Consider the following 17,716-nt stretch of genomic DNA (forward strand, 5'->3'; position numbering starts at 1 on the left):
TTCTTTTCTTCCCAATGCACTGGCGACGCAGGTGCATCGGCGACGCTGCCGCGTCGCGTGCGTGCTTCTTTTTTTTTAATGCAGTATGTGGAATGCAATGCTAATATGAATGTTATGCAAAACTCCAGGTTCAATACAATAAAATAAAATAAAACTCAAAACAAATAAAACTAAATAAAAATGAAAAAGGAGCGATCATACCATGGTGGGTTGTCTCCCACTTAGCACTTTTAGTTAAAGTCCTTAAGTTGGACATTTTGTGAGCTCCCTGTTATGGTGGCTTGTGCTTGAACTCATCTAGGAATCTCCACCAATGTTTGTAATTCCAATGGCCTCCGGGATCCCAAACTAGGCACGTGAAGCCTTTGAGCAGCTTCAAACAGATTCTTAGGCTCCCGGAGTGTTGGATGTCAGAACAGATTCCAGGATCCCAAACATTGCTATTGCACCCGTCTTCTTGTTGATCATCATGATTCCATCCGGGTGGCAAGCAATCTGAATTCTTACTAAAGCGGCCAACCAACTTTGTAGACCCATTTAGTTGAACTTTACACTAACCTTTGCATTTAAACTTTGAGTATGCAACCATGTTGAACCTTGCTTGACAACTCCAACCACTAACCATCTTCCTCTTACTCTTAATGCCACAAAGAGCTCTAAGTTGACCATCCGTCTCCAGTAGCCCATATTCAAGTGGAATTAGAAAGCTGAGGGATATAAATTTTACCCACTTGAATGTTGTGAAGGATGATGGTAACTTAGGGGGAGGTATTTCTAATGAAATTGCAAGCTCCACTCCCTTGTGCTCTTCTCTGACAACTTCCACCTCTTTGCAAGTTTCTTCAACATCAACCTCTTTCTCTTGGTAGCTTTCTTCTCATTCAATCTCTTCTTCATTGCTCACCAAGGGCATGGGAGGTTGTGATTCTTCTTCTTTAATCTCCATCTCTTGATCAACCTCTACAAAGTCTTCAACCATGATCTGCCTTGGAGGTTGTACGCTCTCCTCAACATCAACATCAAACACCGTGGAAGGAGGCTCTGTGACTGGACTTTCCAATGGAGGTATAGCATCTCTTAAGTCTGCAACCACTTCTTTCTTTTTAATAATTGCTGCTTTGTCCAGTTGTTTAAGTATGAAATCGTACTCATCCTCAATGATTTTCTTTCCATGACAACTCCTTTTAACTACTCTTTCATCTTCAAGGGTCTCTCCTACCTTTACTCGTAGGGCCTCCTCTAGCTCTTTATGAAGTATGGATTCGCGAAGATGATTCCTTCTTTCATGTTCCATATCAATAGCATAATTGGGATCATCTTGCTCTTGGATTGATGGATGTGGGTGCTCTTCCATATAGGGTGGTGATGGGATGAAAAGATCATTATGTGTTTGAAAAGAAAGTGCACTAGAGCTTGAGGGTTGAATATTGGAGGTAGAGGGTTAGTTCATGCGGGATATAAGATTTTGGAGTGTAGAGGTGAGACCAATGATGTTAGAGATGAGTGTATTATTATCCAATGGAGGTTGGGGTGGATCTATGTATGGCTCATTCGGTTCATAAGGTGGTTGGTATGGTGGATGTGAGTTAGGGTCATATGGAGGTAAATGGTGTAAAGAGGCTTGTGAGTTTGGTGGTTCAAAGGTATGCTGGGGAGGTGGTTCATAAGCACCGGGTGGGGCTTGTTGGTAATTACAAGGGGGTCAACCATATCTATCAGCTTGGTATGCATTGTAGAGTGGTCCTTGCCCATGATATCTTGGAGGGTGTTGTTGCCTAAAGGGTTGATCAGATCCTCTTGGCTCCATCCATCTTTGATTGCTTAGACCTTAATGCATATTCATGTTATAGCTTCCACTCCTTTCAACAGATTTAGAACCAAACTCAAAGCGAGAGGGGTGAGAATTCATGGTAGCTAATAAAAATTAAAAACGAAAATAAAACAAATTTAAATTAAAAGGTTATTGAAATTTAAATTTTGAATTTGAAAATTAAATTTTGAAATTTGAAATTTGAAATTTAAATATTGAATTTTGAAATTTGATTTTTGAAATAAGACAAGATTTTGAAAAAGATATGATTTTTTTAAAAAAGATTTGAATTTTAGATTTTTAAATTTGAATTTTGAAAATTGAAATTTGAAACTTTGAAATTTGAATTTTAAATTTTTTAATTTTTGAATTTAATGAGGAAAGAGAAAAACAATAAAATGACACCAAACTTAAAATTTTTAGATCAAACGAAGAAAACAACTAAGAACAACTTGAAGGTCAAGATGAACACGAAGAACAACTCGAAGATCAAGATGAACACCAAGAACAAAAATTTTTTGAAAAATTTTTAATAACTAAATAAAAACCAATAACCTCTTAATTTATGAAAAGGCAAAAAAAAAAAACAAAAATAAAAACAAATAAACAAGCAAAAAGCAAATATTTACAATAACCAATAATAAGGCACACGTTTGCAATTCCCCGGCAACGGCGCCATTTTGAAGAACTGAAGATTGATAGTTTAGAAGTTATAGTAAACACTCGTTGCAAGTATAGTTACTAAACCAAGCAATCAACCTTTCTTACAAACGTTTTGGTTGTCACAAGTAACAAACCCCTTTAAAATTGATAACCGAGTATTTAAACCTCGGGTCGTCTTCTCAAGGAATTGCAGGGAAGTATGTTCTTATTATTGGTTATGAGTCTTGTAAATTGGGGGTTTTGAAGTTTGGGCAATGGGCACAGGTATATTTATAAATTAAAGCAATAAAAATAAATAAGAGATTTTATGTAATTAAATTAAAACCCTTGACCCAGAGAAGATTAATCGGAAGTTCTATCCTTGTTGGATTTTTCTCAAGATCAATTGATAATTGAAGGTTGCTTCTACTTAGTTATCATTTACCAAGTAAAGTAAAAGAAAGTCAAGTAAGTTGGAAGTCTACTTCTATTCACAAGTTCTAATCCTCTCCCTTGGGAAGGATTAGTGTTAGTGGCTAGAGAGCCAGCCAACGATAAACCCAATTACAATTTAACTCTTGAGCAATTCAACTCAAGGGTCTCCGAATATTAATCAACTCTAAAATCAAGTTAGGATCCAACTTAGAACATTAATTAATAACAAACAATAGAAGAAGTGATAAATCTGAAATACCTCAATTATATTAAATAAAATATTCAAATCTTAACATGGAAAAGTTCATAAGCCAATTAGGCAACATAACTAATACAAGCATTAAAGTATCTGAAAATAAGAGATAAATATAAAGTAAAAGGAATATTGAACCTGATGAAGAGTTGAATCCTAAATCCTAAATCCTAAGAGAGAGGACAGAACCTCTCTCTCTAAAAACTACATCTAAAATTATGAAACTGTGAATTATGAGCTTGTAATCATGAATGAATGAATTCCCCCACTTTATAGCCTCTAATCTGTGTTTTCTGAGCCGCAAACTGGGTCAGAAACAGCCCAGAATTCGCTAGTTGCGAATTCAAACACGCTGATTTTTCGTCACTGCGATGTGTCTGCGTGGAGCGTGCGTTTGCGTTACCTAGCGTTAGGAAAACTATGGCATATTATATATCAAATCAAAGTCCCGGACGTTAGCTTTTTAACGCAACTGAAACCGTGTCGTTTGGACCTCTGTAGCTAAAGTTATAGCCGTTTGAGTGCGAAGAGGTCAGGCTAAACAGCTTAGCAATTTCTCCAACTTCTTGTATTCCTTCCACTTTTGCATGCTTCCTTTCCATCCTCTGAGCCATTTCTACCCTGTAATCTCTAAAATCACTTAACACACATATCAAGACATCTAATGGTAATAAGAGAAGATTAAACATAGGGAACTTAAGGCCAAAGAAGCATGTTTTCAATCAAAGCACATAATTAGGAAGGCAAATGTAAAACCATGCAAATAGTATGAATAAGTGGGTAAAGAGTTAATGAAAACCACTCAATTGAGCACAAGATAAATCATAAAATAGTGGTTTATCAGTCATCTTATAATTTTCAGTCAGGCGGATTCAAATGGTTATGAGGTTTTGATAATTAAAATATAAATAAAACATAAAATAAGATAAAGATACTTATGTGATTCATTGGTGGGAATTTCAGATAGGCGTCTGGAGACGCTTTGTTGCTTCTGAACATCTGCTTTCCTACTGCCTTCTTCCAATCATGCGTGCTCCCTTCCATGGCAAGCTGTAAGATCCTCTCAGTGAAAATGGTCCTCTATGGTTTTTGCACGGCTAATCAACTGTCGGATTTCTCGTCTCGGATGAAAAATACCAGGCACAGCTTCCGCATGGCTAATCATTTGTCGGTTCCCACTAGCATCGGAATAGAGTCCATTGATTCTTTTGCACACTGTCACTGCGCCCAAAATCCGCAGGTTTGAAGCTCGTCACAGTCATCCCTTCCCGGATCCTACTCGGAATACCACAGACAAGGTTTAGACTTTCCGGATCCCAGGAATGCTACCAATGATTCTAGCCTATACCACGAAGATACTAATCTCACGGACTCGGTCCGTGTATTAGATATCCAAGAGAATATACTCCGGCTGTCGTCCAATGACTACGTTGAACATCATGTAGACCACTTTGTGGTTGTCAGGCACGCGGATCTTGGCTAAGCGAGTAACGAAGATTGGGTGATTGTCACGGGTCACCCCTTCATTCTGACTTAACTGAATTAAGTACGAGAGTATATCTTGGAGAAGAAGTAGGCGTGAATTGAAAGAAAAACAATAGTACTTGCATTAATTCATGAAGAACAGCAGAACTCCACACCTTAATCTATGGGGTGTAGAAACTCCACCGTTGAAAATACATAAGTGAAAAAGGTCTAAGCATGGCTGAATGGCTAGCCTCCCCAAATGTGAACAATGGTCAAAAGATGATGAATTCTGTCAAAGATCCTCAAAATAAATCTCTAAAAGTAGTTTTTATACTAAACTAGTAACTTAGGTTTACAGGAAATGAGTAACTAAGTGCAGATAGTGCAAAAATCCACTTTCGGAGCCCACTTCGTGTGTGCTTGGCTGAGCATTGAAGCTTTCATGTGCATAGGCTGTTCCTGGAGTTAAACGCCAGTTTGAGTGCCAGTTTGGGCGTTTAACTCCAATTCTGGTGCCACTTTGGGCGTTTTACGCCAGGAAGTTTTAGGCTGGCTTTGGACGCCATTTTGGGCCATCAAATCTCGGGCAAAGTATGAACTATTATATATTGCTGGAAAGCCCAGGATGTCTAATTTCCAACGCAATTAAGAGCGCACCAATTGGGCTTCTGTAGCTCCAGAATATCCACTTCTAGTACAGGAGGGTCAGAATCCAATAGCATCTGCAGTCCTTTTTCAGCCTCTGAATCAGAATTTTGCTCAGATCCCTCAATTTCAGCCAGAAAATACCTGAAATTGCAGAAAAACACACAAACTCATAGTAAAGTCCAGAAATTTGATTTTTGAATAAAAGCTAATAAAAATATAATAAAAATTAACTAAAACATACTAAAAACTATGTAAAAACAATGTCAAAAAGTGTATAAATTATCCGCTCATCATGCATTTATCTTAATGCATTATGCTTCTTGATCATATGCATCCATATATTTTTGGCTTGAATGCTTTCATGCTTCTTTATTGCTTGTTTGGTTGTTTTGACCCACAAGTTTAGAGCATCTCAAGCTCACTAGAATGAGTGAAGTACATGTTCTTTTTTGTGTAACTGTGGCATGGCTTTTTATGTTGGTGTGTGTGTTCTAAACTGCACGCAAGTTAGAATGCACACTTACTTTTATTAATGTCACACTAATCCACTCACTCAATTCTAGTGGGTTTTACCTCATTCCAACAATGTATGCTTCCTTGCTTTGGCATTTACTTTTCTTTCTATCCTGCCTTCTATTTTCAGGATGAGTTATTATAAGCAAAAATGGAAGCAGGAGGAAGAACACGCAGCATCGGTTGATCCGCCAGCTGAAGGTGGCAATCGGAGAGTCGCCGTACCCCCTTTTTCATCTTTGGATGCACCGATGACGGTGCAAACTTTTAAGTGTAGGGAGGTCGTTCGATGATGAGCGGATAATTTATACGCTTTTTGGCATTGTTTTTACATAGTTTTTAGTATGATTTGATTAGTTTTTAGTATATTTTTATTAGTTTTTAAATAAAAATCACATTTCTGGACTTTACTATGAGTTTGTGTGTTTTTCTGTGATTTCAGGTAATTTCTGGCTGAAATTGAGGGACTTGAGCAAAAATCAGATTCAGAGGCTGAAGAAGGACTGCAGATGCTGTTGGATTCTGACCTCCCTGCACTCAAAGTGGATTTTCTAGAGCTATAGGAGTCCAAATGGCACGCTCTCAATTGCGTTGGAAAGTAGACATCCATGGATTTCCAAAAATATATAATAGTTCATACTTTGCCCGAGTTTAGATGACGCAAACTGGCGTTCAACACCAGAAACAGGTTACAAACTGGCGTTTAACTCCAAGGAAGACCTCTACACGTGGAAGCTTCAATGCTCAGCCCAAACACACACCAAGTGGGCCCGGAAGTGGGTTTCTGCATCATTTACTCATTTCTGTAAACTCTAGTAACTAGTTTAGTATAAATAGGACTTTTTACTATTGTATTCAAGGTCTTTTTTCCCTATTTTCGAATTCATATGCCATTTGGGGAGGCTGGCCATTTGGCCATGCCTAGACCTTGTTTTTATGTATTTTCAACGGTAGAGTTTCTACACACTATAGATTAAGGTGTGGAGCTCTGCTGTCCCTCATGAATTAATGCAAAGTACTATTATTTTTCTATTCAATTCAAGCCTATTTCTTCTCAAAGATATTCATTCGCACACAAGAACATGATGAATGTGATGATTATATGACGTTCATCACCATTCCCACCTATGAACGCGTGTCTGACAACCACTTCCGTTCTACATGCAAACAAGCTTGAATGTGTATCTCTTAGCCTCCTGATCGTGAGATCAGAGTCTTCGTGGTATAGGCTAGAATTATTGGCGGCCATTCTTGAGATCCAGAAAGTCTAAGCCTTGTCTGTGGTATTCTGAGTAGGATCTGGGAAGGGATGGCTGTGACGAGCTTCAAACTCGCGAGTGCTGGGCGTAGTGACAGACGCAAAAGGATTACTGAATCCTATTCCAGTATGATCGAGAACCGACAGATGATTAGCCGTGCGGTGACAGCGCATTTTGGACCATTTTCACTGAGAGGACGGGATGTAGCCATTGACAATGGTGATGCCCAACATACAGCTTGCCATGGAAAGGAGTATGAAGGATTGGATGAAAGCAGTAGGAAAGCGGAGATTCAGAAAGAACTAAGCATCTCTATACGCTTATCTGAAATTCTCACCAATGAATTACATAAGTATCTCTATCTTTATTTTACGTTTTATTTATCTTTTAATTATTAAAACTCTATAACCATTTGAATCCGCCTGACTGAGATTTACAAGGTGACCATAGCTTGCTTCAAGCCGACAATCTCCGTGGGATCGACCCTTACTCACGTAAGGTTTATTACTTGGACGACCCAATGCACTTGCTGGTTAGTTGTGCGAAGTTGTGAAGAAGAACTAAGATTATGAACGTACGTATTAAGTTTTCAGCGCCGTTACCAAGGAATGAACGATCACGATTTTGTGCACCATCCGACCAGTCGGCATTTTTGGGTGACAAGTTTCTAATCCAACACTTTTGCATTTCATTTTTTTTAGGTCTTTTAGGATTTTTAGTTTCATTTTCTTATTTTTGCATATATATAGAATAAGCTTAGTCAAAATAATCAGATTTTTCAAGAAATTTATCTATAGGGCACCTCAATTGATTTGAGTAAAAATTTTTCATTGAACTTGCTTGAATTATATCTTGTGGAATATGTTTTAAGCTAAGAACACAAGCTTGTGAATTTTGAGCCTAATTATGTGGTTACATTATATAACCACTTATCTTCCTTCTTGTGTGTATTATTCTCTTTCTATGATTGTGATCTTTGATTTGTTTGATTCTCTATGTCCATTATTTTGTGTATACATGCATTTATATGATTAAGGCTATTGTTTCAATTAGCTCACTTACCTCAAATAGCCTTACCTTTTATCTCCATTGTTAGCCAACTTTGAGCCTACGATTAACCCACTTTGTTCTTAATATTAGCATATTACAAGCCTTAAAGCAAAAAAACAATAAATGTCCTTTATTTGGGTCTTTGATTAGCTTAGGCTAGTGAGTGTGTGTATCATTCAAGTGTGGAAAAACTTGGGACATTGGTTGAGTAAAAGGTGTGTGTTGTATCTTTATTGAAGATATTGGGAATTGGGTACATACTCATGTGTTAATTAAATATAAAACCATATGCAATGAAATTTTTATATATACTTTATTGCGAAAAAGTAAAAAAAATAAAGAAAAAAAATGAGAAAATAAAAAGAAAGAAAAAATATATATATGAAAAGAAAAAAATATAAAAAAAGAAAGAAAAAGAAAAGCAATAAAAGGGGACAAAATGCCCCAAAGTGAAGTTCACTAATAATCAATGCATATGAGTTGTAATCAAGAAAAGAATGCATGAGTGTGTGAAAAAGTGAAGAATGGGTAGTTAGGTTAGCTTTGAATTGTATAGGTTGCTATATAGGTTAGGTGGGGAGTTTATGTTAATCAAAGATTCAAATTTCTAGTCCACTTGACCAAATACATCCTACCTTGACCCTAGCCCCATTACAACCTTATGAAAAGTTCTCATGATAAATGTATGCATGCATGAAATAACTATTGATTGTTAGAAGAAAAATAAATCTTAGAGAGCATGATTAGGGGAGAATTGAGTGGATCGACCTTATACACTTGAGCGACTAGAGCGGATACATATCCGGTGAGGGTTTGATGCTCAGTTACATGTTTTCACCTAGAATCATCACTTTTCTTGCAAGTTTGTATAATCTTTAATAACTCAATTCAATTGTGGTTTGGCTTGGTTGTTAATACCTTTAGCAGTTATGCTCATATATATATATATATATATATATATATATATATATATATATATATATATATATTATATATATATATATATATATATATATATTCTTGGGAATTGATTTATTTTGACCAAGTAGTTGCATTCATTTAGATAGATTGCATATAGATAGGTTGCATTTAGGTAGTTTACATTGAATAAATGATAGTACCCTTTGTCTATTTCTTGGTTAAGCATGAGGACATGCTTGGTTTAAGTGTGGAGAGATTTGATGCACCAATATTTCGTGGTATATTTTGTGCTTAATTTAGGTGGATTTTATCTACTTTACCCATATTTATTCAATGAAATAGCGTGATTTCATGACTTTCTCCTAATTTGTTCTTAAGAGTGAAAACATGCTTTTTAGGCCTTAAATTAGCTAATTTTAATTCATCTTTGATTCCACTAGATGCCTTGATGTGTTTGTTAGTGAATTCAGGTTGAAAAGGCTAGGAATGGATCAAAGGAGTGAAGAGAAAAGCATGCAAGGTGGAGAAATCATGGAAAATCAAGGATTTGGGATGCATTCAACGACGCGCACGCGTAGTAGACGCCCACGCGTGGAATTGAAGTCGCATGGCGACGCGTACGCGTGGAAAGCAAAAATGCCAAGCAACGCATACGCGTGACCCACGCGTACGCGTCGATGTTCACACGTGACTTCATTAAAGTAAAAACGTTGGGGGCGATTTCTGAGACTCCCAGGCCCAGATCCAACTCACTTTCTGAGCCTATTACATGCAGAATTGAGGAGAGTCAAAGGGGGGGGGGGGAGCACATAGTTGAGTTTGGATCATGCTTTAGTTAGTTTCTAGAGAGAGAAGCTCTCTCTTCTCTCTAGAATTAGGTTAGATGTAGATTAGGAATTCTTAGATCTAGGTTAAATTCATGCCTTGATTTACTTTTCCTTTTCAATTTCTTGTTCCTCTACCTTTGCTTTCTTAGTCTAGCATTTTACTTCTTGTAATTGTTTACTTTTATATTGATGCACTCTTGTTCCTTCTATTTTCTTTTAATGCAATTTTATGTTTGATATTCTTTTATTGTTGATTTGAATTGTTGTTATCATTTCCTTGCAATTGGTAGTTGTAGATTTACTTTTCTTACAATTTTATCTTACTTTTCTTTTATGCCTTCCAAGTGTTTGATTAAATGCTTGGAAGGATATTAGAATAGATTTTTGTGTTCTTGGCTTGGGATGGTAATTTAGGTGAAATTGAGTTGCTAATGTCCAAGTGTTGATAAATGGTGTCCATTGACTCTAGCCTTCCCTAAAGTAATTAGTGAGATGGTTAGGACTTGTGAATTAGGATTGATGTAGCTCATTTGACTTTCCTCCACTCGTTAGAGGATGACTTAATGGGATTAATCCTTGCAATTATCATATTATGGTTAGTGACAAGGATAAAGATCCTTGACCATCATTCCTTGCCAAGACCTTTTTATTCTTTGAGTTTCCATTTACTTTCTTGCCATTTACTCTTTATGTCCCTTATTCAAAACCCCAAAATACTTGTCCCATAACCAATATCAAGAACACTTCCTTGCAATTCCTTTGAGAAACGACCCAAGGTTTAAATACTTCGGTTATTATTTTTATTAGGGTTTGTTACTTGTGACAACCAAATTTTTGCATGAGAGGATTGTTTGTTTGTTCAGAAACTATACTTGCAACGAGAATTTATTTGTGAAATTCTATACCATCAAATTTCCCTTCATTAATGTATTGGTAAAGGTTGAAGACTTGTACATTCCTGCAAACTTCATAATCCTAGATACTGGGGAAGATGATGATGAATTCATCATCCTTGGAAGACCTTTCCTAGCCACTGTTATTGCTATCGTTGATGTAGCAAAGGGAGAACTGATTCTACAACTAGGGGAGAATCATATCTTATTCAAGATGCCTCACCACGACTCTCCCTCCAAAAGAAGAAAGATAAATGTGCAACACTTAGTGTTCCAACCATCTCTTTCAGTACAAAGCTTTACTAAGCCCCCAAACACCAATCCTAAGTTTGGTGTTGGATAGCCATTAACAAGCACTGAGAACAAAAGTACTAAGAAGAAAGCACCTAAAGGCTGGAGGGACAAGAAAGTCTCCACTGAAGGCCTCTCACCTGGCATGAGAGTTGTCTTCACCAAGAAGCCAGTCATACCACATACATTGAGTCGTGTCCTGTCTCTAGAGCATGTGGAGCTCATTCATGAGAAGACAGGAAGAAAATTCACTATAAGGGGCAAAATTCTGAGCCCATATCCATCTCCGTAAGGAGCTAACCGTCAAGCTAGTGACGTTAAAGAAGCGCTTGTTGGGAGGCAACCCAATCTTATCTAGTAATTTCTATTTCTTTTAATTCCTTAAGTTTATTTTATTTAAGTTATTTCTTTAGGTTCATGATCATTTGCAGCAGTCGGAACAGAGACAGAAAGGTTCAGCAATGAAAATAGAACACTCTGGATAGAGTGTCTTGCTGGCGTTGAACGCCAGCCAGGGAGCACTGGTTGGGCATTGAATGCCAGCCAGGGAGCACTGGCTGGGCGTTCAACGCCCCAAATGGCAGCAAAGCTGGCGTTGAACACCAGCCAAGAGCATAGTGCTGGGCTTTCAAATGCCCATGCAGAGGGCAGAGAATCTGAATTCCCTAACCTCTCAAGACCAGTGGGTCCCACAACATCTTAACCTAGCCCACTCCTATAAATACCCCCTCTTACTAACCCTTCATACACACACATCACACACATCAAAGCCCCCTTGGCCGAATTCCTTCTGTCCCTCCATCTCCATCTATTTTCTTCTTCTTATACTCCATTCTTCTCTTTTATTTATTTTTTCTCGAGGACGAGCAAAGTTTTTAAGTTTGGTGTGGGAAAAGCGTTGCTTTTTTATTTCCATTACCACTTATGGCACCCAAGGTTGGAGAACCCTCTAGAAAGAGGAAAGGAAAGGTCGTAGCCGTCACCTCCGAATCTTGGGAGATGGAGAGATTCATCAGCAAAGCCCACCAAGACCACTTCTATGAAGTAGTGGCAGAGAAGAAGGTGATCTCTGAGGTCCCTTTTAGGCTTAAGAAGAATGAGTATCCAAAAATCCGAAGAGAGATCCGGAGAAGAGGTTGGGAAGTCCTAACCAATCCTATCCAAGAGGTTGGGATCTTAATGGTGCAAGAGTTCTAAGCTAATGCATAGGTCACGAAAAACCATGACATTAGTGTAAACCCAAATCCCAAGAATTGGAACACCATGGTCCGAGGGAGAATCTTAGACTTTAGTCCGGAAAGTGTGAGGTTGGCGTTCAACTTGCCTTTGATGCAAGGAGACCCATATCCCTACACTAGAAGAGTCAACTTTGATCAGAGACTGGATCAAGTACTCTCAAACATCTGCGTGAAAGGAGCACAGTGGAAAAGGGATTCCCAAGGCAAGCCCCATTCAACTAAGAAGGCTTGACCTCAAGCCCATAGCTAGAGGATGGTTGGAATTCATCCAACGCTCTATCATTCCTACTAGCAATAGGTCAGAAGTGACCATTGACAAAGCCATCATGATTCATTACATCATGATTGGGAGTGAGGTGGAAGTACATGAGGTGATACCTTAAGAATTATACAAGATAGCTGAAAAGCCCTCCACCAAAGAAAGGTTAGCATTCCCTCACCTCATTTGTCACCTATGCAATTCAGCTGGAATTGTCATAGAGAGAAACATCTTCATTGAGGAGGACAAGCCCATCACTAAGAAGAGGATGGAGCAAACTAGAGAGCATGCACATGAGCCTGTGAAACTACCTCAGCAAGAAATTCCTGAGATACCTCAAGGGATGCAATTTCCTCCTTGAGGCTATTGGGACCAATTGCATAATTCTCTTGGAGAATTGAACACTAAAATGGAGCAATTGAGGATGGAGCATCAAGAGCATTCCACCATCCTCAATGAAATAAGAGAAGATCAAAGGGCTATGAGGGAATAACAACAAAGACAAGGGTGTGACATTGAAGAAATCAAGCACTACATTGGATCCTCAAGGAGGAGTAGTAGCCACCATTACTAAGGTGGATTCGTTCTCTTAATCCCTTTTTTTTATGTTATTTTTCTGTTTTCTGTTATATTTTATTGTCTGTTCTCGTGTTCTTCTTGCATGATCATTTCTATCTATGTCTTAAAGTTATAAAATGTTCTATATATCTTTCACCTTGCTTAAAAGAAAATTTTATTTGAAAAGAATTGAAAGATACATGAATTTCAAGTTTATAATAAAAATAGTCAATTATTTTGATGTGGTGCATTGCTTTTGTTTTCTGAATGTATGAATGAACAGTGCATATTTGAAATTGGAATTAAGAATGTTGGTTCTTGAAAGAATGATGAAAAAGAAGAAGTATTATTGGTAATCTGAAAAATCCCAAAAGTTGATTCTTGAATAAAGAAAAAGCAGCAAAAAGCAAGATGCAATAGAAAGAAAAACAATTGCATGCGGAAAAAAAAAAGAGAGAGAGAAATAAAAAGCAGAAAAAGCCAATAACTCTTTAAATCAAAAGGCAAGAGCAAAAAGCCTATAACCCTTTAAACCAAAAAGCAAGGATAAAAGGATCCAAGGCTTTGAGCATCAATGGTTAGGAGGGCATAAAAGGAATAAAATCTTGACCTAAGCAATTCAAATGAAAAGTGTCCCTAACTATATGTTTGTGGTGTGAAGGTGTCAAGTAAAAAGCTTGAGACTGAGCAGTTAAAGTCATGATCCAAAGCAAAAAGGGTGTGCTTAAGAACTCTGGACACCTCTATCTAGGGATTCTAGCAAAGCTGAATCACAATCCAAAAGGGTTCACCCAGTTAAGTGTCTATGGCATTTATATATCCGGTGGTAATACTGAAAAACAAAGTGCTTAGGGTCACGACCAAGATTCTAAAAGCTATGTTCAAGAATAAAAAAGAACTAAACTAGGAGAGTCAATAATATCATCTGGATTCTAAGTTCCTAAGGATGCCAACACTTCTCAGTTTCAATGGATAGTGAGATGCCAAAACTATTCAGAAGCAAAAAGCTACTAAGTCTAGCTCATCTAATTGAAACTGAGCTTCATTGAAAACTCTGAGATTTATTGTATCTTACTCTTCTTTTTATCCTACTTTGTCTTTAGTTTCTTGAGGACAAGCAACAGTTTAAGTTTAGTGTTCTGATGAGCGTATATTTCATACGCTTTTTGCCATCATTTTCACATAGTTTTTAGTATGTTTTGTTTAAGTTTTATTAAGTTTTCATAGGTTTTAGTGTAAAATTCACATTTTTGGATTCTACTATGAGTTTGTTTGTTTTTATTCAGTTTTAGATATTTGATGGCTAAAATTGAGGAGTTGAAGCAAAAGTCTGATTCAGAGACAGAGAAAGTGCTGCAGATGCTGTCCGGATCTGACATCCTTGCACTCAAAAGAGCTTTTCTGGAGCTACAGAAGTCCAAATGAAGCTTTCTTAACGGATATGGAAAGCTAACATCTATAGCTTTCCAGAAATGTATAATAGTCCATACTTTGCTTCAGAATTGAAGGCCCAAAACTGGCATTCAACGCCAGCCTCCTGCCCTATTCTAGCGTCCAACGCCCAAAGGAGAAGAGCCCAGTGTCCAACGCCCAAAAAGGATCCTCTAGCCAGCGTTCAATGCCCAAGGAGCCTCCTAACATGTGGATCTCAATCAAGCTCAGCCCAAACACTCACCAAGTGGACCCCAGAAGTGGATTTTTACACTAAAAGACTGTTTTACCCTTCTTATGTTATCCTTAGTCATTAATCTAGTATTTATTTAAGAACTTTTACAATCTTGAGGGACCTTTTGACACTTTACATGTTTATGATTGTATTTTCTATCAGTATGAATTTCTAAACCTCCTAGTAGGTTGAGGGGAGGAGCTCTGCTGAGTTTTATGGATTAATAAAATACTAATGTTCTATCTCAATACGTGTCTGATTCTCTATTCTAAGATGTATATTCATTCTTCATCATTATGAATGCGTTAAACCAGCACAAGGTTATCTCATTCTACATGGATTCAGAGTGAATCTCTCATCGGATAATGATGAACCACTAGCTTGATTATACATCTCTAAGACGGCTAATCCACGACTTCATTGGGAACTTCTCGAGACACCAGTGAAGCCGAGGTACGGGAAGATTAGAGTCTTTGTGGTAAAGGCTAGAACCAAGGGCACATCATTCTCTGATCCAGAAGATTCGAGTTTGTTTGTGGCATTTTGAGTAGGATTACTAAGGAGGATGAACTGCAGGAGCTTCACCCTTAATCGGACTGGATCCGCACTAACCTTGGGGTTCAAATCTAGATGAGCATTGGCGATCTCTTAAGAAAGGCGTTGCTCATATACAGCCTGCCATAGAAGAAATCATTCACAGTTGAAGAAGACAGTAAGACCAGATAGATCCAGAAGAACAAAGCATCTCCAAGCCTTAACCATCTCCATATCATTGCATTTACCATCAACTGAGTAATGTTTTATTTATTTTCTTTTTATGTGTTTTAAACAATCAAAAAACTTTTCTATCTACCTGACTAAGATCTACAAGATAACCATAGCTTGCTTTAAATCACAATCCTTGTGAGATCGACCCTGACTCACTCAGGTATTACTTGGACGACCCAGTGCACTTGCTGGTTCAGTTGTGCGAAGTTTAATTCCCCGCACCATAAGTCCAATTAATGCACACTCATACAAAACAAATATATGCATATGATGTATGCCTATCCTATGGCTGATGATATCATATGTCGGTCATATAGCCAACCCGACACATCTTGGTAGCTAACCATGGACAGAAACACTCATTGCGGAGCAAGTGGATTTGAGCTGCAACCCCCTTGCTACTACTTGCTTAACCCAGAATAAATGGAGTAACCACTACTGCTGCCACTATCCAGGCGGGTGTTTAAAAGCTCAACCTGGAGCAAGTGGAATAATCCACTACTGCTGCTACTACCTAGGCTTCATAATCACTTACTTGGAGCAAGCGGGACGAACCACAATCCTTGCTACTGCCCAGGATCTCAAACATACATTCATTCCGTCTAAATCAATCATCATTATTATCAAATCTCAAACACTGACTTGGAGCAAGCGGGATGAACCACAATCCTTGCTATTGCCCAGGTATCACAACCTTACATTCATTCAAAATTCTATAATTAAACTCATTTTTCATAATTCTTCTTCCCCATCTCATACCCGGAGGAAGTGAACATCGCCACTGCCTACTACTCGGGGCCACAAATATTTCATAATCATTCAATTCATTCAAATATCGTACTTCAATATCAATCCTCATTATCCTTCATTCAAACTCAATCTCTCACTCAATTATCATTTAGTTTCATTCAAAAATCATACTTTAAATCATATTTTGATCATTCTTCATGCTTTTTCAATCATCATCATTCCTCTCATTCTGTTCATTAATAATTCAAACTTAAAATATAATTCATTCTTTTTTAAATGAATCAAATTCAAAACGTAATTCCTTTTCTTAATAACTCAAAATCAAATTATAAAATCCTTAAAAATCTAAATCTTTCTAAATAACCACTTCAATCGAAACCTCCTATTTTCAAAAAAATTTCAGTAGCATCTCCTCTAAAATTTGGACTTTTGCCACCCCTCAAGGGTCCCAACCACCAAATCAAACGCCTCTCAGTCATTCAAATCATTTCCAGTATCAAATTATTTCAAAATCAATATCAAGCATTTCCATACTATAATAAATACTCTCCAGCCTTTTCATCATCTAAACATTATTCAAACTCCCCTTTCTGAATCTTTATTCAATAATTCCCATTCAAATACAACAATTCCAATTATGCTCATTCTAAACATACATCATCATCAATCAATATCATACCAACAATACAAAACCCAATCATACATATTAATAATCATCAACCTCAAAATCACCAAGCCTCATAAATACCAACAAATATCAATCCTCACAACATCAATAATCTAATCCTATCTTAGGGTCAACTAACCTCCATTTTCATGACACATTATATTTTAGTTATGAGAAACTAAAACCATACTTTAGCTGATTCCTCCCTAAGCTCGAAACGCCTCAATCATCCACTGTTTCTCAACCTCCAAAGCTCAAACTCTTCACCAACTGAATTTTCAACTCCCAGGATTCAATTTCAAGCTTCTAATATTCACCAATTTAACTCCAAAACACCCAATTCAATCTAATACAATCTAAATTCACTATAATTAACATAGAGTTTATAATTAACGATTCATAGAGAATTAAGTGGTTTTTTACCTTATCCACTCAAAATTAGGGTGAAACCCAACAATTATCCACCGTTAAAGTACCCCTAAACCATCAAAATCACAAAAATTTTCAATTTCCAAAACCTAAATCACGAACTGAAAAGGGAATAAGTGGGTGAGAAAATGTAATTTTCTTACCAAATTGTTTAGTGGGTTTTATAGAGAATTTCAAGACGAACGCGTGGCCACTGACAGATCGTCAATCGGAGCTCCGGATTGAAAGTTACGGTGAATTGAAATTGAAACTAGAGTTTAGGGTTTTCTTTTTCTTCCTTTTGTCCTACCAGCGTGCCTCATATGATTATGAGGAAGAAGAAAGCTAAAATGGCCTTATATATATATTGGGCCGTGGGCTCGGTTTGAACTC

General features: G+C 37.4%; 1 pseudogene; it reads right to left on the reverse strand.

The window, feature by feature from the left end:
• Positions 1 to 271: 271 nt before the first annotated feature.
• Positions 272 to 1,909, reverse strand: LOC148576857 (uncharacterized; annotated as a pseudogene).
• Between the last annotated feature and the right edge of the window lie 15,807 nt (positions 1,910 to 17,716).

Source organism: Arachis ipaensis, chromosome B1 (assembly GCF_059453495.1).
Source record: "Arachis ipaensis isolate K30076 ecotype BB chromosome B1, ASM5945349v1, whole genome shotgun sequence".
Lineage (NCBI taxonomy): Eukaryota > Viridiplantae > Streptophyta > Magnoliopsida > Fabales > Fabaceae > Arachis > Arachis ipaensis.